Source organism: Cebus imitator, unplaced genomic scaffold (genome assembly GCF_001604975.1).
Source record: "Cebus imitator isolate Cc_AM_T3 unplaced genomic scaffold, Cebus_imitator-1.0 Scaffold236, whole genome shotgun sequence".
NCBI lineage: Eukaryota > Metazoa > Chordata > Mammalia > Primates > Cebidae > Cebus > Cebus imitator.
This window is the reverse complement of record NW_016107551.1, coordinates 1,239,559-1,259,876: the sequence shown is the minus strand read 5'-3', so window position 1 is coordinate 1,259,876 and position 20,318 is coordinate 1,239,559. Positions and strand designations below refer to the sequence as shown.

Below are 20,318 nucleotides of genomic sequence, written 5' to 3'. Positions count from 1 at the left end.
TCTGGTGATGAGAGTTAATGACCTTTAATGTGGGACACATGAAATAACAGAGGTTAAAGGTTATCAAAGCGTGCCAGGCACCTGAACAAATTGTGGGAGCTTTGGCAGAGGATGACAGCCCTGATATTCTCCCAGTCAGTAGATAAGAGAGCGGTGTTCCTGTGTCAGGATGGGAAAAGCAGGTGCCCCAAAGGGTATGACAGATCAAAGTGGTCCAAATCACGCTGCTCTTGTTAAAGCGTTTTTCCTGAAAGGAAAACTTTAAAACGTTAAAAAAGAAAACAAGAAAGAAAGAAAAGAAAAGATGGTGTACATTTCCATGAAAGAGAGAAAGAGCTGAGTGACCTATTTTACCACTAATGTCTCTCCTATGTAGGAGTCCCTATGCTTCCTTTGCAGATCCATGAAGGGTTGCTGGGAGTCCATGACCCCCAAACATTGTGGGTAAAGTTTTGTGCATTTTTTTTTCAGGAGAGTATTTATAAACTTATTATCACAAAGAGTTTAAGAACCACTTGAATGGAAGGGATCCATTATTTCTCCTCTCTGGGCTGCATTGATTAACACTGGCCCCAAGAGAGCTAACTTAGTTCTGTGACTCATATGAAACCCACAGTGTCTAGACCAGCAGTCCCCAACCTTTTTGGCACCAGGGACTGATTTCATGGAAGACACTGCTGTGTCTTCTGCACCATCCTGTGAGGACACAGACCTGCTTCAGGGCCAAGCCTGGACGGGTGCTTAGAGAAGCTAATGTGGAAATAGTGCCTGAGAAGACTCTGAACCCCCTCACTAACCCCCTCAACAAATGGGTCCCAGGCCTCCAAAACAGGGTACCTCCAGAACACTTCAGGGCCACAGTCCTTAGCAAGAAGGAAGTGGGAAATGGGATAGAAGCTGGTGAGTTTCCAGCCACATAAAAATTGTGAAGAGCTGGGAGAACTCAAATGCTGAAGCTTTTGGTCACGATTTTCTTTAAGTTCTAGGGAACTGTGTTTTACACTCACCAAACGCAGACTCGTCTCAGGAAACAGCAGATTTACTTCTGGTGGTGGGAAGTGATTCTAGTGAAGTGGAGAGAGACAACTGCCCCAGAATTTTCCCCTCTACTAGACATGTCTCTCTCTTGATCCCTTTAGGGACCCACCACACCCTCCCAACTGTCTCTGGAGGCTGGAGGAGTTGAATTTGGTTGACTTGAGGACTTGGACATGGACGTGGGTGGGAGGAAGGAACTGGGAGGAATTGGAGCCCCCCAGAAAGGGAAAGGCTGCCCCAGGGATGATAAGGGGACATGCTGAAACAGGTGTGGCCCCGGCGTGCAGGCAGGTGCTAGGCTGGGTGGACAGGGATGCACGAGGCTCTGCTCCATCCCCAACGAGCTGCCAAATGCAGGAGGATTCAAACCCCACGTGAGCATGCCCACACCAGCCACCCCTCCTGGGTACCACCCTGTCCTGGTACCTGGGCCTCTCATTTGCATCTGTTCTCATGGAGAAGCACTGGCCCTTGCTGTCCCTGCCATGCCCCCCACTCTCTGGGCCTTGGCTCATGCTCTTTCCTCCTCCCGGCATGCCCTTCTCTGCCAACTGCATGTCCTCCTTCCTCGAGGTTTAGCCGACACTGCCACCTCCGCATAGCTCTCCCTGCCTTCTTTCCGCCTCTAGGCCTCAGTGGCCTTTCTCCGCTCCCTCTCAGAGTACTGAGCACTTTCTGCCTTGTCCTGGAGCTTTCTGGGTCCACAGCCTGCCCCCCAGCACTCACCTGTGTGCTCCCAATAGGTAGGGCCACATCTGTGTGTCCCCAGATCCCAGCCTGGGACTGGGGTAGGATTAGTGGCCTGAGTGAGGAGAGAAAGGCCAGCTCCCAAAGGACTTTACTGAACCGTGCTGTGAATGTGTCCAAGTCCCAAAGCCAGGCGAGCCCAGACCCCACAGCTTGAGGAAGGGGCTGGATGCAGGGCCAGCTCAGCCTGAACAATCCCTTCCCACTGGGCCTTTCCTGTGGGGCCCTCAGCAGCCTGCAGGGGTCGCTGTCGTGCACTTGGGTGCGTGGCCGGCTCTATGGGGCCCTCGGTGCTGCTGTGTTGGGTGTGATGGGAGGGGGTAGAGGGAGCCAGGAGCACTGGGCACAAGAGTGCTGGCCTCTTCTGTCCCTGGCACTGTCCTTTGCACTTGTTTGGTGGCCCCAATGTGAGTCACTGTACAAAATGCTGCCTTTACTATTTTCTAAGAAATGACTTTTCTGTTAACCAACAGTAACAAAAACGTCAGTAACCAAAATAAAGTTCTGTATTTTAAAAGAGGCCAAAATAAATTTTTTTAATGTTTCTATTAAATATCATGAAAATACTCTTAATGAGTTTTGATGACATTAGAAGGATAACTAAAGACGTTAAATATAATTTATTTGTCCTCTCTGGTGAGGCGCAAAAAAGAAGACTTCCTGGGATAAAGTTGTTCCCACATGTGGGCACATTTCTGATTTGTCCCGGTTCAGAAGTGACTACAGCAATGGATAGGCCTGAGAGGAGGCGAGAAGGAACAATTAGTGATGGTGTGTATAAGGGAACTTTGATCAACATCAACAGAGATCACGGTTCAATCTTCACAATCCAGGAAAACTCCCACTTGGTGGGTAGGTCTTGGAACATATTGTACCCTAAGTGTGGAAGTGGTAAAGAGACTGCAGTGAACATCCTCCTTAACACATCCAAGAAGAAAGGGTCCCTTCTCTTCATCTAGTCATTCTGTGTCTTCTTTTTCCAGTAATTGTTACAGACTCCAAAAGCCTAATGGCAAAAGTCCCGCATGTGAACCTCCCAGTAATATTTTCCAGATGTGAAAGTCTGAGCACCCCATCCAGGGTGAACAGAAAAGAACCAGAAAGAACACATCCAGGTGTTGCAGTGATATGGGGATCATCTTGAGGGTCACACCCAACATTCATGCTTCTGAAATCTCCATGCAGGAAGTACCACTATTGGCTCTTTCAGGATGCAGAGTGATATCGACTCTGAATTCACTGAGCCTGTCCCCCAGTCCCACGGTGGGCCCTGCACTGAGCTCTGGATTTACAGGCTGGGCACTTTCAGCAGCAGAGCCTCACACCTGCATACCGCATCTCCAAAGCACTGGAGTAGCTCCACATCTGGTTTATGGCCCGTTTCCTTCAGCTCCTCATCCACTCCTCTTACCATCTCCCTCCAATGTTCCATTCTGGCTTTGCCTTCATTGAGTTGCAGAAAAATGTCCTCGCCCTTTTCTGGCAGCCTCTCCAAATGATGTTGCTCTTCTTCATGGAGAAATGCCGGCATCTTCCGATATTCCGCTCTGATTGCTTGTATCCTTAAACTCACATCATCCTTCCAGCATCTGGTTCTTGTGGTTTCCGTGTTCAGGTTTCTGAGACTTTCACAAGCTTTTTCTGATTAAAAACTGCATTTTCTTTAGGAGCTTTTCCCGGCATTCCTCAGTAGCCCAGTCAATGGACAGTGTCTGCGATCCTAGTGCTCCTGAGGGTTGGAGCACAGCAAACAGAGCAGGCTCTTGTCCACTTCACAGAACATCTTCTTTGTCTGCCTGTGAGTCCCACACATTGCTCCTCAGAGTTCCCTCCTCCAAATTTCCATCTTGCATTTAGAGCCCTGAGCAGGAGCTGGGATGTCCGGCCTGCTGACGTACAAACAGGGCCTGCAAAAGTTGTGCCCACAGTCTGTTGTGACTGGGTCTAGGAAGCAGTTCATGCAATTGGGGCAGGCGATTGCCCTGTGCAATATTTGCAAGATTCCAGAAATTATGTTTCCCAGGGATCTGTGAATGTTTCCCACAGTGCTTCTTCCAAAAAAATTCTGTTAAGCACTCCTCAAGGTCAGGAGCTCATTCACTGCAAAAAAAAATTCAGGTGACCTTCAGAGGTCACCTGAAAGCACTTAAACTCTAAGTACTGCCCTTCCCCTCTGGAGAATACTGAGCTTTTCAAAATGTGAATCTTCTACATCTTTTTATTTGAATCTTTGAAGACCACACCTACCTAAGTATGCCCTTTCTCACAGGCTTTTACTTCAAAGACCTGCTTATGAAAACTGGAAATACATCATATACCCTTGTGTTTCTTTTTAGGTTAGGCTGAATTATAAGTGCTGCTCTGGGCAGTTACAGAGTTTGTTTAGAATGAGGAGTTATTTAACTTTGATCATACTGTACATGGCAATTAAAAGTCATCATGGCAAGAGGAAACCACAGCTGGCCTGCTGCAACCAACACATGAACCAGAGTATGGTGGGGAAAGTGAAGGAATAAAGGTGGGGTTTGTTTCTTATTATAAAAGAAAAAAAAATTCTTCAGCAGTCTTAACAAGGAAATGGAATGTTTCACACTGGGAGAAACGACATCAGGATACAAAATTACAAGTGTGTTGACTCCAGCCCCGTCCCCATCTCCACCAAAAGCAGAGGTCAGAGACAGTTGAAGCCACAAGCAATTCTGTAAAAATTACCTAGAAACCCTACACATTTGATTCAAATCTAAACTTCTATAATTTTGCTTTTTAAAAAATTACAATTTTTTAAACTTCTTTAATTTTGCTTTTTTAAAAATTTAATATTAAAAGGCCTGCTTTAGTGATATGCTATTCCTACCAGAAAATAACCCTCATGGAAGTGGGGGGTGAGTAGTGGGAGGGGGATTTTTGGGATGAAACTGTTCCACCTTACATCATCAGGCATTAGATTCTCATAAGGAGCATACAGGCTTAGATCTTTCACATGTGCAGTTCTCAATAGGGTTCGCACTCTTCTGAGAACCCACTGCCAGTGCTGATCTCACAGGAGGCAGAGCTCAATCAGTAATGCTCCTTCACCTGCCAGTCACCTCCTGCTGTGTGGGCCGGTTCCTAACAGGCCCCAGCCCCCCCATCAGTCCATGGCTCAGGGGTTGGAGACCCCTGCTCTACGCTACTTGCCAAAGTTTTCTTTTCGTGTCTTGTGACTGTGCTTTCTGGGAACCATGAAAAGTGCCTCGTGGTGAAAACTGACTCACTGCAAAAACTCACCTCACTGGATATTCATTATAATCCTATGAGAAAACTATTTTTACTCCACAGAAAAATAAACTCAGAACAGAGAGGTTTGGTAACTTAACAGAGGCCACAGAGGAATGTGCGAGCCCAAAAGCTGAGCCCACATTTGTGAATTCCAAAGCCTGGACTATTTGTAGCAATCCACACTTCTCAGAACTCACATGTAATAGTTTCACAGGTGTCTCCCATTCCTGCTCAAGTGGATTCAAATTCCTCCCATGGAGGGTTTTATAAGTACATATTGGGTGTGATTTAGAATCTAGAAAGGAAAAAGAAATGTATTTGGTTAGAAGCAGTGAGTGTGACTATTCTAACACGTGGTCTTGTTCACTTGAGCTCAGCTTCAGGAAGGGTATAACTGTGTCTCCAGGGTACAGGTTTTGTGACAGCTTCTGGTACCTGAGTGTCAGCTCTAGCTCAGTCACTATCTCCCACTGATGCTTTGGGCATGCCAGCTGTAACATTGAAGGTGACGTTGATAAGACAAACATTTTACACAAGGCACTTGAGAGAGTATTTTGGTGCCTAATTTCAAAACAGTGAGCTCCCACATTCCATCCGATTTGTGTTTGTCTCCACAGGTCCCAAAAGAATTCCATAAGCATGAACTACTGAGGAAATAGTAAATGTATTCAGATCTATGAGGAGTTCATAACACGCTCCAACATGCCAACATATGTCTTTGGAGGCGGGTCACAACTTAATATTTGTGTTGTGAAGGAATAAGTAGAAAATCAAATTGTTTTAGTCTGTTTGGGCTGCAATAGCAAAACATCTTAGACTGCGTAGCTTGTCAACAACAGAAATAGATTGTTCACAGTTGTGGAGGTCCAAGATGAAGGTGCTGGCAGATTCAGTGTTTGGGGAGGGACTGTTTCTTGCCTCAAAGATGGTGCCTTGTTGCTATTCTTTATAGGGACAAAGACAAAAAATCAAAAATTGATGAACTCATTCCCTTTAGCCCTTTTGTAAGTGCACAAATCCTATCCTTGAGGGTGGAGCCTTTATGGCCTGCCCAAAGGCTCCACTTTCCAAAGGCCCCATCTGTTAATACCAACCCCTTGAGGTTTAAGTTCTAAATTATCAATTCTGGGGGGACACATACATTAAAACCCTAGTGTGAATGAATGATGTTACCAGGTAATGATTTATTGTCACGACTTAAAATTTAATTATCAGGAATAATAGCATGAGAAGTATTTGCTGTTACTTGTGAAATTCAAGGCTCGTTACAAAGCGAACAATTTAATAATAGTCATAATCAAAGTAAAGGTCTTTACTTTAAAGGACTACCTCCCAAACTGTGTCTAGCAGAATACTAGTCTCAGGAGGTAGGTATGCAGGCAAATAATTTTGAAACGTTTGTACTATGCTTGTTTCATAAAGATTTGGCACATTACAACTTTGATTAATCCTTAAAGAAAGCATTTCATTTAACTATGTTTTAAATCAAGATTATTTGTCTATAGAGTATTTCTTATTTTACTCCATCTGCCCCCTTCTTATGAATTATATACATTTAATGTTCCATTGAATAAATTTTGGGAAATGCTGACTTGACAATGGAAGAATAAACAGAAATAATCCATGCTTTGGGTAACAACTCGTATGTAGCTATGGGCATTGACTAAAGTTTACACCGTAGAATTCCATTATAAGCTAGTACTTTTTGGGAAACAAAACTACTTTGTCAATTTTTTGTGTTGCAGAAGTGGATATACTCGATACAAAAATACTCTTTGGAGACCCATGACATTGGGTCTCTTTAATGAATATGTAAAGAGCCCCAATAAATAGGAAAATGGTGGAAAACTGATAGACAATGAATTAACGATTAAGGAATATGAACACAAATGTCATTTAAACATGTCTCATAATCAAATGCAAATTAAGAATAGCAGGTTCAGTTTTCACTTATCAGATTAAAAAAAACTGCAATAATTTATTGGAAAGAATGTGGAGAAAATGATAAATCCACCTATTGCTGAGGGAAATGTAAATTAGCATCGTGTCTACAGAGGGTGCAATGGACTGAATGTTAGTGTACCCTCAAAATTTACATGTTGAAATCCTACTCCCATTGTGGTAATTTTTGGAAGTGAAGCCTTTGGGAAGCAATTAGCTCATGAGTGTGGAGCATTCATGAATGGGATGGCTGCTCTTATGAAAAAATGTGAGAGGGCAGGCATAGTGGCTCACACCTATAATCCAAACACTTTGGGAGGCTGACACCAGAGGATCACTTGAGGCCAGGAGTTTGAGAGCAGCCTGGGAAGCATAGTGAGACCTGTATCTACAAAGAATAAAGAAGTTAATCAAGTGTTGCGATGTGCGCCTGCGGTCCCAGCTACTCTGGAGGCTGAGGCCAGAGGATCATTTGAGCACAGGAGTTTAAGGCTACAGTGAACTGTGATTGTACTAGTGCATTCTCACCTGAGGAAAGAACGAGACTGTCTCAAACAAAAAATGAAGACATAAGAAACCTGCTTTTCTCTCTCTTTCCTCCACGTGAGGATGCAGTGAGAAGCAGGCAGTCTGTAACTTAGAAGAGGGCTCTCAATACGACCACACCAAATGCTATGTGCCCTTCAGGACCATATAACTTGTTAACATAACTATCACTCTTAGATTGAATTGGATGTTAGTAATGGATCATTTGGGAGGTTTGAGAATAATGGTAAACCATCTTCAATTTAATATGGGGTTGAAATTTTTCAACAGAGGAACTGCAGAAATAACCAGGCTGAAAATTGAAGCTGTCAAAGGCTCTCTTTTCTAGAGTTTAAAAGGGTAAACGGACCTTTCTCAACTGTTACCACTTTAAGACTTACTGTGAACTGGGAAATGGCAGTCACTGCCATGGTATCATGAGGGAAAAGATTACATCATTAGCACTGGACACCTGAGGGGGGAATATTCTCCCTTTTGCTATAACACTATTAATTACAGAGGAGAATCTAATGTAAATTCCCAGTAGCCAAATTATATTACTTAAGACAGAAACCTTTCCTTTAGGAGGTCTTACTTTTGTTGAAAACTGAGACAAAAAATTCAATAAGAAACAAATGTCCAGTGGCTTTGGGGTTTGTAATCTTTCAAGACCGGCGAGTCTGCTTGTGTTTGAAGATCAACCTAATGGGTATAAAGGTCACTGTGCTCAGGTAGCTATAATTAAGAAAAAGGAAACAGTGATTTTGTTAGATCATAGGGAAATGGCTGGACTCTACAGGATTTCTTTTTTATTCTCTATAATTCCATCTTTCAAGGCAAAAGACAAGGTATATGTGGACATATGTGTACAACAATACTTTTATCCATAACATTCATTCCATTTAGAGACAACCTAAGCCTTATTGGAATTGAGTTCATTTAGTCTAGTTCAGGCAAATTCCAGCTATATCTTAACTGAAATAACACAATATTGGTGGTTCTGCCTGTAAGCTCTTCCCTCCAGTGGATAGTTATATGATTATTGTTATTTGTAGTCATTGGCTGAAGCTTATGCAGAGAGAAAAAGAACAGGAACAGAGGATGAGTTTATAATTTAACATTACAAACTCATTAACAGATGAAAGCAAATACTAATGTAACTCATTTATAAACTCGGTGATATGACTCAATTAGTAATGAAAGAAACAGTTGGATCTTCTTTCTTTGTCCTCCATCTGAATCACATAAAGTTTGGTAAAGGACAGATAACGTGGTTCAGAAAACACTGTTGGATTTTGCGCCTGCAAGAATGGATTATTATCCCTATTCTGCCATTTGGTAGCTGAATGACTCTGGGCAATAATTGGATTTTGTTGGCTTCTGTTTGTTCGTAACCTAAGAGGGCTGGGTTACATGATCCCTAAAATTTGTTCCAGCTATAAAATTCTGCGATTCTAATTAAAATTAGCCAGTGAAGTTTGCATGCCAGCAAATCCCCGCAAAAAGACAGACATGCTATTAGATACTCTTGCTTGAAGGTGGCCGCCTAAGAGAAGTTGTGCAGAGCTCGTAGAATGTTAATCATTTTATTCTAAGAGTAAAGTTTAGGGTTCTTAAAACTAAGAACTGAAAGTTTAGCAAACTGGTGTTTATAATATTTATAGTTTAAAGTGACAGGAAACTGTCACCAATATGTCTATGTGAAATTATTTCTGTTAGACCAGGTCCCCTAGTGAAAATAATTCATTTGTTCTTTCAGTCTACATCATTTCCCTCTTACGAAGTACCTCAGAGCCTCTCAGGCTCACCTGTCTCAGAGCTTGTCTTAGGATTCTTGCCAAGTAATTTATGGAGGGAGTACTTTGGGGGTAAAACCTGCAACAGAGTGAAGTAGGCAAGGTAAGTGAAATAGGAAAAGTGGATCTGCTTCCTGAAGAACCTATGCTAACCTGTATTCTAATCAAATTGTAAAAATGTAACTCAAGCATATTTATGCATTAAAGTGTAGCTTTCTCCAGCTCCTGAGTTACCCAGTCAAAGAAGAAGACACAACATTCTGATTTCACACCATACCCCTGAGCGCTTTGTAGTAGCTATTGGAGTTAGACACAGACCTGAAAGAAACTTCACACTTTTTCTGTTGCTAATTAAACTCTGCTAAGACATGTGAGCCCCCTCTGAATCACTCCAAGACCGCACTTTGTAAATATGAAGGAGTATATAATTACCAGGTGCTTTTCATTAAGCTACGAATGGCTTAAGGTTTAAAGCCAAAGCCTTTACCTAATTCACACAAGATGAGCTTTTTGTGGGGCAGTGTCCACACCAGAAATTCAGCTTGCCCATCTGGAAAATGAAGGTTGTAAAAATCCAAAATAGAGGGAGTGTGACACAACCACTGAAATACTGTTTCCAGGCTGCAGGGCTGCGAGGAGAGAGCTTGCTCTCTCTCAGGGGGCTCCAGAGGATACCGTTCTTTGTAACAGCCTCTTGGCACTGTCTGGAGGCCTGCTCCACAGTCTTACTGGTCCAGACACATACATTGTCAGCACCCCAAAAGTAAGTACATTTCTTAGGAGCAGATGCATTGAGCTCCCATGGCCAATATAAAAGAGCAGAGTGTTCATTGATTCCTGCGCATTGAAAGCCACAGATGAAGGTCTCAGACCTGAGCCACTCTCTCCCTGTAACTTTTAGGAAGCCATGTGACAATCACAGAGTTCTTTGTGAGCAAGAAGTAAAGCCGGAGAGCTAATGAAAAGAGGGCCTAGCTGACTCTGCTGATTCCCTGCAGCATGTCCCCAGGGCTCACTTCTGAATTCTGTGCCCCTGTCGGGGCAGTTTCAGGTACTCTGTGGAATGCTTTCCACTTTAAATGCCTGCGTCTCTCTATTTCTTTGCTGGAGTGCTTCCTTCCCAAGCAGTAGGAGCTTGCTTAGTCAGAAGTCAGAACAATTCTGAAGAGCCAAAGAGTTGTTACTGCTGCCCTTGTGGGGGGAGTCCATGGAAAAATGCCTGAGGCTTTTGGTCCTAATGAAGCTCAATTCTAAGATACATTTTATTTGTTTATTTATTCTGAGACAGAGTCTTACTCTGTCGCCCAGGCTGGAGTGCAGTGGCGCGATCTCGGCTCACTGCAACCTCCGCCTCTAGGGTTCAAGAGATTCTCTTGCCTCAGCCTCTTAAGTAGCTGCGACTACAGGTATGTGCCACCATGGCTGGCTAACTTCTTTTGTATTTTTAGTAGGGACAGGGTTTTACCATGTTGACCAGGCTGGTCTCGAACTCCTGACCTCAGGTGATCTGCCTGCCTCGGCCACCCAAAGTGCTAGAATTATAGTTGTGAGCCACTGCGCCTGGCCCCAAGATAGATTTTATATGGTTTCTCAGAAGGTGCCCAGCCAAGTTGGAACCTCAGTTTTCCACACTGATAACCTATTTATTATTGTACCATTCAATGGCTCTTTTCCCTGCTAGGGCTGCCAGGTAACCCAGCTCAGTCTGAATTTCAGATAAACAGTGAATAGTTTGTTTAGTATAAGTATTTCTCATGCAAGGTCTGGGACATATTTATACCAAATACTTACTGGCTTTTTAAAAATCAGAAATTTAAATTTACCGGACTTTCTATATTGTTATTTGCTGAATCTGGCAACTGTGCTCTCATTTTCCAACTCCCTAACTTCCTAAGATCCCCTCCTAAATAAACTAGTCTCAGGTCCTGCTTTTGGGTGAATTCAAACTAAGACAGAATTCAGATTTGTTTTCACGTCTCTGAATCAAGGTCTGATAACTCCTCACACAATATCATTCTCCCCTTTCCACCAGTCAATCCCAATGTTATTCTGGATGGCTTTGCTACCAGCTAAAGCCCACATTTTCAAGCTTACCTCAGTTAATGACACGTAAGCAGAGGTCTTTAGTTAACACTTAAAAGAAGCCAGCTGACTTAGGGGAGCTCCTTAGGGAGATACGACATTTTGTCTTTCCTCTTACTGCCTGTGTCCAATGTAAATTTAATCGCTGGAGCTCCAGCAGCCGTCTTAGACATAAGACGAATTTTAAGATTCAAAGCATGCACTAAGAATGCATAATGAAAACACAGAAGACTAAGTTCTTGATGATTGCAGAGTTAATAAAATAGCCTAGAACTGCCTACTTCTGAATTTTCTCTGCATATGAATAAAAGAACTTCTAATTTCTTTGGATTTCTGAAATTGAGTCTCTGATAGCTGCATGTAGACCCTAACGGATAAAGTCACTGTGGGAAGCAGTAATTTTTTTTTTAACAGGATCAGAATTCTTCATTTAGATGTCATCTTTTCAGGAAGGCCTTTTCTGACTGGCCTATCTAAAATGACACTAAGCACCATTTACTTCATTCCTCTCCATCCTTTGTTCATATACCTACTTCATAATGTCTACTTTGAACATTTGTTGTAGGGCTAAGTGAAGTAACATTTATAATTGTCTGGCACAAAGTAAGCAAATTATAAATAGTATTCACTATTCTGCCCATCTTCAAATGAGAAACAGAAGATTGGGGTAAACATCAGGTTACTTTGAGTTAGTGGTCATCAGAAAATGAGTGTTTGCCACACCGATTCTTTTTTTTTTTTTATACCTTCAGTTCTGGGGTGCATGTACAGAACATGCAGGCTTGTTATGTAGGTATACACGTGCCATGGTGGTTTGCTGCATCCATCTTCTAGTCATCTACATTAGGTATGTCTCCTAATGTTATCCATCCCCAATCCCCCAACCCACTGCTATCCCTCCCCTAGTTCCCTCAACCCCCGACAGGCCACGGTGTGTGATGTTCACCTCCCTGTGTCCATGTGTTCTCATCTCATTGTTCAACATCCACTTATGAGTGAGAACGTGCGGGCCACACCGATTCTTTACAGATGTCAGTTAAAGTATTTGCTGCCTTTGAATTTTAATCAATGATAGTAGATTTTTCTGCAATGGATTATTTGCACATGCACTTGAAAAGAAAACTGTACTGAAATTTAAAGTAAAGGAGCATTATGTATATAACATTCAAACCATTCAGTAATAAATTATAGATTGATAGATAAGATAGATGAATTGATAGATAAGATAGATAGATTGATTGAAGCAATGGTAAAGAAGTCGGTACAAAATATTAACTGTACAAGAATCTGGGTGAAGGATAAAGAGTGTTCCTTATATCAGTCTTTTAATTTTTCTTTAAGTTTGAAATTGTTTCCAAGTACGAAGTTAAGGTAGTGAGGGATCTTCTAATAATTTAAGAACCACTGATTTAGTTTAGTCCCTAATTCATAGACAAGGAACTGAAGCCTAGAAGACCTGCTCAAGTACTAACAGACATGTTTGACTAGGTCTCACAATATTCATCATTTTCACAAATATACCTTACAACTCAAAACATAAAAATACTTTTAAGTTTACATAATACATGCACCATCACATCCACAATGCTGTTCCCCATATTTATGCAAATAACACAGATTTAATTCTATACTTTTTAAAATACAGCATTTATTTTGTTTACAAACTTCAGACCAGCTCTGAACTTCCTTATGTTTATCACCTCAAGAGAAGCTTTCTTACTTCTGTTCTACCCCAGCTATTTATTTTGGATAAATTAGAACTGTAAAATAATCTTGCCTTAGGATATGTTTATGTTCCATGGGATTGGGGGGTGGATACTCTACCTCTTGCAGCTGTTAGAAGGGGTAAGTGAGGTGGGGGTGGTTGTGGGAAGCGGGGAGCTAACCTTCCATTCTTTCTTCAGGGTTTCCATCTATGCTAAAGAGATTTTCTTCTCTCTCTCTCTCTCTCTCTCTCTCTCTCTCTCTGTTTTTCTAGTGTTTTTTAAAATAGCTTTGAAGCAATGGAAAATTTCTGTGGTAGCTGATAGCAAATACAGAAAGGCTCATTTGCATATAGATATTTCAGCTTGCAACTGCATAATCCCCTGAGAGAGGCCTTGTTTAAATGGGCAGGCAGGCTGGCACAGGGCTGCCCGGTTCCTAATGAAAACTAAATTGAAACTTGGGAAACATTTGCCTTGGAGGTGGCCAGGCTTTTTAGAGTATCAGTTTAAATCTGAAAGATGCAGGCAGGCCTGTGCCAAGTTGCCCCTCAGTCTTTAAAAACCTTAAGACAGAAGGTAGAGGAAAAAGGGTGAGAAAACAATAAATAATTGGAGACAACTTGAGCTAACCAATATGCCTCTTTTACTTCGAAATCGTGCCTGAAGTATTCAAAACACTGAGCAGGTGAGGCAGTGTGGAAGAGCAGAGAAGAGAATGTGGAGGATTCATCTATTCTGGAGGGGCTTTGGAAACAGGCTCTTTTTCAGGCATCTTGGTGAGCCAACCCTCCTGAGACAACTGGTAATCCATTTATAGGCTAAAGACTTTTCAGATTGAATGTTCCCCTGAACTTGACTGAGGGCTAAGCAGATAAGGACAACTCTGAAAACAAGATAATGTGGAAAGAAAAGAGATTACAAAAAGGTCAAAAGATTAGCTGGGGGGATAAGATGAAGTCAGAGGAATATAAGGGAAAAGGTTAGAAACCGATACCAAGCAAGGCAGGTAAATCAAGTTAGCAAGTGAAAGAAGTGAACATAGCAGGAAAATAAGAAATGGGATCAGGGAACTGGCCACAGGAGGAGAGGAATACAAGGATGATTAAAAATAAAAATGCAAGAGATCAAAAGAACTGACAATGTGGATGAAGGAAATATAAAAATATCAAACTGAATATCTCTGAGTCTTCTATGTCTGAGACTAATGAGAGAATTAGTATGTCACAATTTTCTTTACTTTTTTCCCAGAAGTTGTATGTCTTTGTTGTTATTACCAAAAACACTGTTTTCCTTTGATGAAACACTGTTTTATAATCTTTTTGATTCAACATCTGGAATTGAGTATAATATCCTCACTCATTAGCTAAAGCATCACAGGATTTGATCAAGTTTTTGATGAAAAAAATCTTAAAGGAGTCTCTAATGTAAGTGTGAGAAAGTGAATAACACTGTTTCCCCATCACACACACATGCTCACACACACACACATGCATACATGTGCGTATCCACACACATGCAAGCTCACTAGATACAGAACATGTAAGTCGTTAAGTATGTACTCCCCACAAGTTAGAAAGCAGATTTATTCTACAATGACATGTATTACAAATGAATATTTACTGAGTGCCTTTTATATTGTAGGTTGATGCTAAATTGGCAAACTTTTCTGATAGTCTTCATGTTAGTGTGACAATAAATAATTAAATATAAGCTTTATAGGAAAAGGAAAAAATAGAATTGAAAGACAATACCATTTGCATGGAAGAATTTTTGTTTACCTACCTTAAAGAGGGTACAATCATGGATCTCATAATGATGTTTCATTCAAAGATGGACCATATATTATGGTGGTCCATAAGATTATAATGCTTTATTTTTACTTTACGTTTTCTATATTTCTATTTAATATTTTCTATATTATATCTACTTAGATGCAAAAATACTTAACATCGTGTAAACATTTAAGGCAAATACAGTTGTCTGTGGTATTCAATACGGTAACATGCTGTACAGATTTGCCGTGTAGGATCAGTAGGCTATGCCGTATAGCCCACATGTGTAGTACATTATACCACTAAGGTTGTTTAAGTACACTATTGTGTTTTCACAATGACAGAGTCACCTCATTTTGCATTTCTCAGGGAATATTGCATGATTAAGCAACATGTGACTACATAAAGCAATGTGGATGCCAGATTACAGGAGCTAAGTTATTTTGTGTATAAAATGGGTAAAGAAATCAGCTGTGAGAGAAGATGCTGAACTAGGGAGACTAGAGATGGAAGGGCTTTGTTGGAAAGTCTTTAAGACTGAAGACCAAAAGGGACCTGGGAGATCTGAAAAGAAAACCCATGCTATGTAGTATAAACCCTTCTTTCTTGCCCTACTGCTAAATCTCCAGAAAAATACCTGTAAATATATATTTTTGTAACCAAGTTCCAATGAGGTAGATTTTCCTTTGGGAATGAAGAGAATGGCTGAATTCTGCCCAAGGCTGACTAGGGAGAATCACAATCACCCATTAAGTAGCATCTGTTATGCAAAAAGTAAAAGAAAAGTGAGGAGAATATGACAAGCTCAACACTTGATTATTCAGTGCTTAGTCTGTCTCAGGCCTCCTGGGAGAGTCTGGGGTTAAAATGCTAACTAAGCCAGTCCTTATGCTCAATAAGCATGTGATCTCCAGGACTTAAATAGAAAAATATTTGATCTGTTTTTCAATCCATCATTCATAGATCCAAGACTTTTAAAAACAAGGTAAAACAAACAAGCAAACTAAATTTAAACAAGTACAGAATCTAAGTATCCAGAGTTAAATGCATTGTGTGCTAATTATACGTCAGATGGTATGTTGATGCTCTTCACATAAAATAATTTAACCTTCATTACCAATTTTTAGGTAGTTTTTAAAATTATCTTCATTGTATAGATGGAGAAACTGGAATGTACATCCATTAAGTAATTTTCCAAAATCATGATTAATAAATGACAAATCTGAGACTGAACCCACATCTGTTTGACGACAAAGCCCATGGGCTTAAAACCTTATGGCCATTTTTTGAAATTTAAGAGAGAGTATCCTAAAAATTAAAATTAGTTGTCTTGGTTTGTTTTGTGCAGCTATAACAGAATTCCAGAGTAATGTATAATGAACAGAAATTTATTTGGCTTGTAATTCTGGAGGCTGGGAAGTCCAAGGTCAAGGCGCCTGCATCTGTCAAGGGCCTTCTTACTGTCTCATATCATGCCAGAAGGAAGAAAGGGAAAAAAGCATGTATGCAAAAGAGGAGGAAAGAGAGCCATGCTTATCCGTTTTATCAGAAACCCACTTCTAACATAACAACATTAATCCATTCGTGAGGACAGAGCCTTCATGACCTAAACACTTCTGAAAGTTCCCACCTCTTAACACTGTTAAATTGGGGATTAATTTTCCAACAAATGAACTTTGACACATTTGAACCATGACACTACTTCAACTATTTTTTTTATTCACCAAAGAAGCAGTACTTAAGTTTAGACGTGCAGACAACTCCAATTGAAGATCATAAGGGCAGTAATGTGTATGCTATGCCCATGAAACAATATTAAGGTGCATTTAATTATAAAACTGTTTGGCTGTTGGTTGTGATATTACCAAGAGGGTCAAGTGGGTTTTTCACTTAGGTATTTTGGTGTAGAGTTGAGACAGAAAATCATTGCTTTTAACGATGTAAATTTAATCCTGAATATCAAAGATTATGTATTTCTATGGCACACAACTTCAGCATATTGTCAAATTTGGTTCTTTTGTTTGTAAAAATATCATTTGAATATGACAAAATAGTCACATATTGCTTGTGCTTAAAGAAGAAAGAAAGGCAATAAGGAAGGGAGAGAAGGAGGAAAAAATGAAGGAAGGAAGAAAAGAAATGGACTTCTTTGGATTTTGGATTGGACTTTCTTATCTTTTGTTTTGTTAGTTTACTTGGTATACTTTTTTCCTTATCACTGACTCCAAGAGACTCCAACACCAAGCCAGATTTCTCTTGCATGGCAAAAATTGTTTAAAAAATTGTTAGGTATTTATTATTAAACCAGGCAATTAAACACAAGATGAAATGTATTTATTACATAATATTCTCCTATAAGGGAAAGAAGCTAGTAGAAGAGAAAAGAATTCCCTCGGGAACTTTAATAAGTATTGGACTAAAGTCACTCATTACTCTCAGGCACACTGCATTTTGGTTGACCTTGTGGAATGTCTATTTGATGGTTTTCAAAATCACTTATCCATGCAGTTTTGGCACTTCTGTGCTGTGTTAGCAATCTCAATTTTGTATTAGATTTTACTTCCATCATTTATGTAGGTCCTGAATTTCCCCTTTCTTCCTCATCAAAATACATAAGCAGGTAGCCTGCATTTGCAGATGACCACAGAAAAGTAATTGAGGGCTGTGAAAATCCTATTATTTCAAAATACTTCTCTTAAATCATACATATGCTTTTAATAAAGTTGGAGAAGCTAAATAGTGGTTACCTCTCTGAAGTCATGAAACCATTGAGAAAATCTTTAATGTAGTGATGGGAATCCTTATGAAATGCTTGAGAAACATCTTAGTATGCATATGAAACATTTAATACCAGTAGATGAATTAAGTTCGAATTTTGTTTCCATCTTCTTATCAATGATTTTAAAAGGTGCCCATGACTGTTCAGAGATAAAATTCATTTTGTCTCTACATTGTCTATGCTTCTCAGTCACACCTCCTTCTTTACATATGTAAGTGCTTGGTTATTATTTGCCAGGTACTGTACTGTGCTTTCTATACACACGTGGTCTCAGATAATCTTCACAGGAAATCTATGAGCAAAGTGCAATTAATATTTCCATTTTATAGATACAGATACAGAGAGATTCCACAACTTGCCCGAGTCCCCACAGCCAGGAAGTGGCAGACCTGGGATATGAATATGGGTCTGCTTGAATTTAAAGCCTGCAGTTTTAATGCACACTCCCTGCCTGGGGTTGCAGCCAGAGATCAGTCATGGAGAACTGAAATTCTAACATCTATTGCATTTTCATTTATTTATTTTATTATACTTCAAGTTCTGGGGTACATGTGCAGACCATGCAGGTTTTTTACATAGGCATACACATGCAATGATGGGTTGCTGCATCCATCACCCTGTCATCTACATTAGGTATTTCTCCTAATGCTGTGCCTCTCCTATCTCCCTAGTCCCTGCTATCTCTCTTCTAGCACCCCACCCCACGACAGGCCCCAGTATGTGATGTTCCTGTCCCTGTGTCCATGTGTTGTCATTGTTCAACACCCACTTATGAGTGAGCACATGTGGTGTTTGGTTTTCTGCTCTTGTGTCAGTTTGCTGAGAATGATGGTTTCGAGCTTCATCCATGTCCCTGCATAGGGCATGAACTCATCCTTTTTTATGGCTGCATAGTATTCCATGGTATGTATATGCCACATTTTCTTTATCCAGTCTATCATTAGTAGGCATTTGTCAAGATATTCTTATCTCTTCTTAGGGACCAGATACTACCCCTAGGTTATGTGGCTCAAGAAGGACTAACCCCACCCCTTAATCCCCAGCATAGGCATATGATACAAGTATGGCTAGTCAGAACCTTCTGTGCCCCTGGACATCATGGTTAGATGGAGTACTGTTTGGGGCCATGATGTGGGATGAGACTGTATAGGGTGAAGCAAAGATTCTGAAAGCTAAGAAATGGAAATACCCTTACGTCTAGGAACAATATTTGAATGCCTACATACAGTCATGCCTTGAATTCTTGACCTTCCCAGGTAGACAAGAGCCAGTAGATTTCATGCTTACTTTTGTGTTTCTTAAGTCAGTTTGATTTGGGATTCACTCATCACTGAAAAAGGCCTGATGAAGAAAGCACAGAAAACCCTCATGTGGTCAGTAGAGAATGCTGGTAAGAAACTCCCTGGAACATTTTGGAGTCTCTTCCTTCAGTCTCTTGCATTTCCCTTACTGTTGATCCCTTGCCACAGCTCTAGTGATGCCAGTTCTTTCAGTTTGGTGTTAAGACTATGGTGGCATTTTGAAGTTAAACCCTTCCCCTTTTCCTGTTAGAGTCCTTGAATATTTGCTGTTTTCCTGCCTTTGACAGTCTGTTGTTCTTCTCATTACTGACGCATAGCTCAGCAACACAGATGAGGACCATTCAGGAAGGTTGTTATGATCACATCTAGAGGTCTGGCAATGAGTCTCAGTCCTTTTGGGCTGCTCTAACAAAGTACCATGAACTGTGTAGCCTACAAACAGTAGAAGTGTATTGCTCACAGTCCTGGAGGCTAGTAAGTCCACAATCAGGGTGCTGGTAGATTTAGTGTCTGGTGAGGGCTTGCTCTCTTGCTCACGGCACTTTTTGCTGCATGCTCACCTGGCAGACGAGGCCAACTAGCTCTCTTGGGATTCTTTTATATGGGCACTAATGCCATTAATGTGGCCAGAGCCTTCATGACATAATCGCCTTCCAATGGCCCCACCTTCTCATATTATACCATTAAGGATTAGATTGCAAAATATGAATTTGAGGGGACACAAACATTCTATAGCAGTGGTGTTAGGAACTGAAGTTGGTGGTTCACCAAAATCCACATGTTGAAGCCCCAGTCCCCAGTGTATTGGCAATAGGAGGTGGGGCCCTTGAAAGGGAATTAGGTTTAGATGTGGTTGTGAGGGTAAAGCCTCCATGATGGCATCGTTGTCCTTATAAGAAGAGGGAGAAATACCAGAACTTTCACTCTCCACTATGTGAGGATATAGCAGAAAGGTGGCCATCAGCAAGTGAGGAAGAGAGCCCTCAACAAGAACCTGGCTGCACTGGCACCCTGATCCTGGGTTTGCTGCCTCCAGAACTATGAGAAATAAATATCTGTTGTGTCAGCCGCTCAGTCTATGGTATTTTGGTGTATCAGCCGACTAAGACAAATAGCTGAGGAAGTGTTTTAGAAGAAGTATTTCATTGTAATAATTTCATGAAGCAACCAATAAATTTTGAAAGTAAGAATCACTGGAAAATTAACAAGTTATCTTAAATGTTACTTATGAGAACACTTTGATTCAAATGACACCAAAAAATTCAGGTTACATTCTTCAAATGTAGATTTGCTTTAGAGATCCAAGTATAAATGTCTTTGTCCCTAACACAGAAATATGCTCAATAAATATTTATTAAAATGAACAGTGAAAA

General features: G+C 40.8%; 1 pseudogene across 1 annotated transcript in view; it reads right to left on the bottom strand.

The window, feature by feature from the left end:
• Positions 1-2,495: 2,495 nt before the first annotated feature.
• Positions 2,496-20,318, bottom strand: part of LOC108282196 — a 56,475-nt pseudogene continuing 38,652 nt past the window's right edge. Inside the window, exon 3 of the transcript XR_001816297.2 lies at positions 2,496-3,812. The product of XR_001816297.2 is annotated as a tripartite motif-containing protein 51-like (transcript). The remainder of the gene's footprint in view (positions 3,813-20,318) is intronic.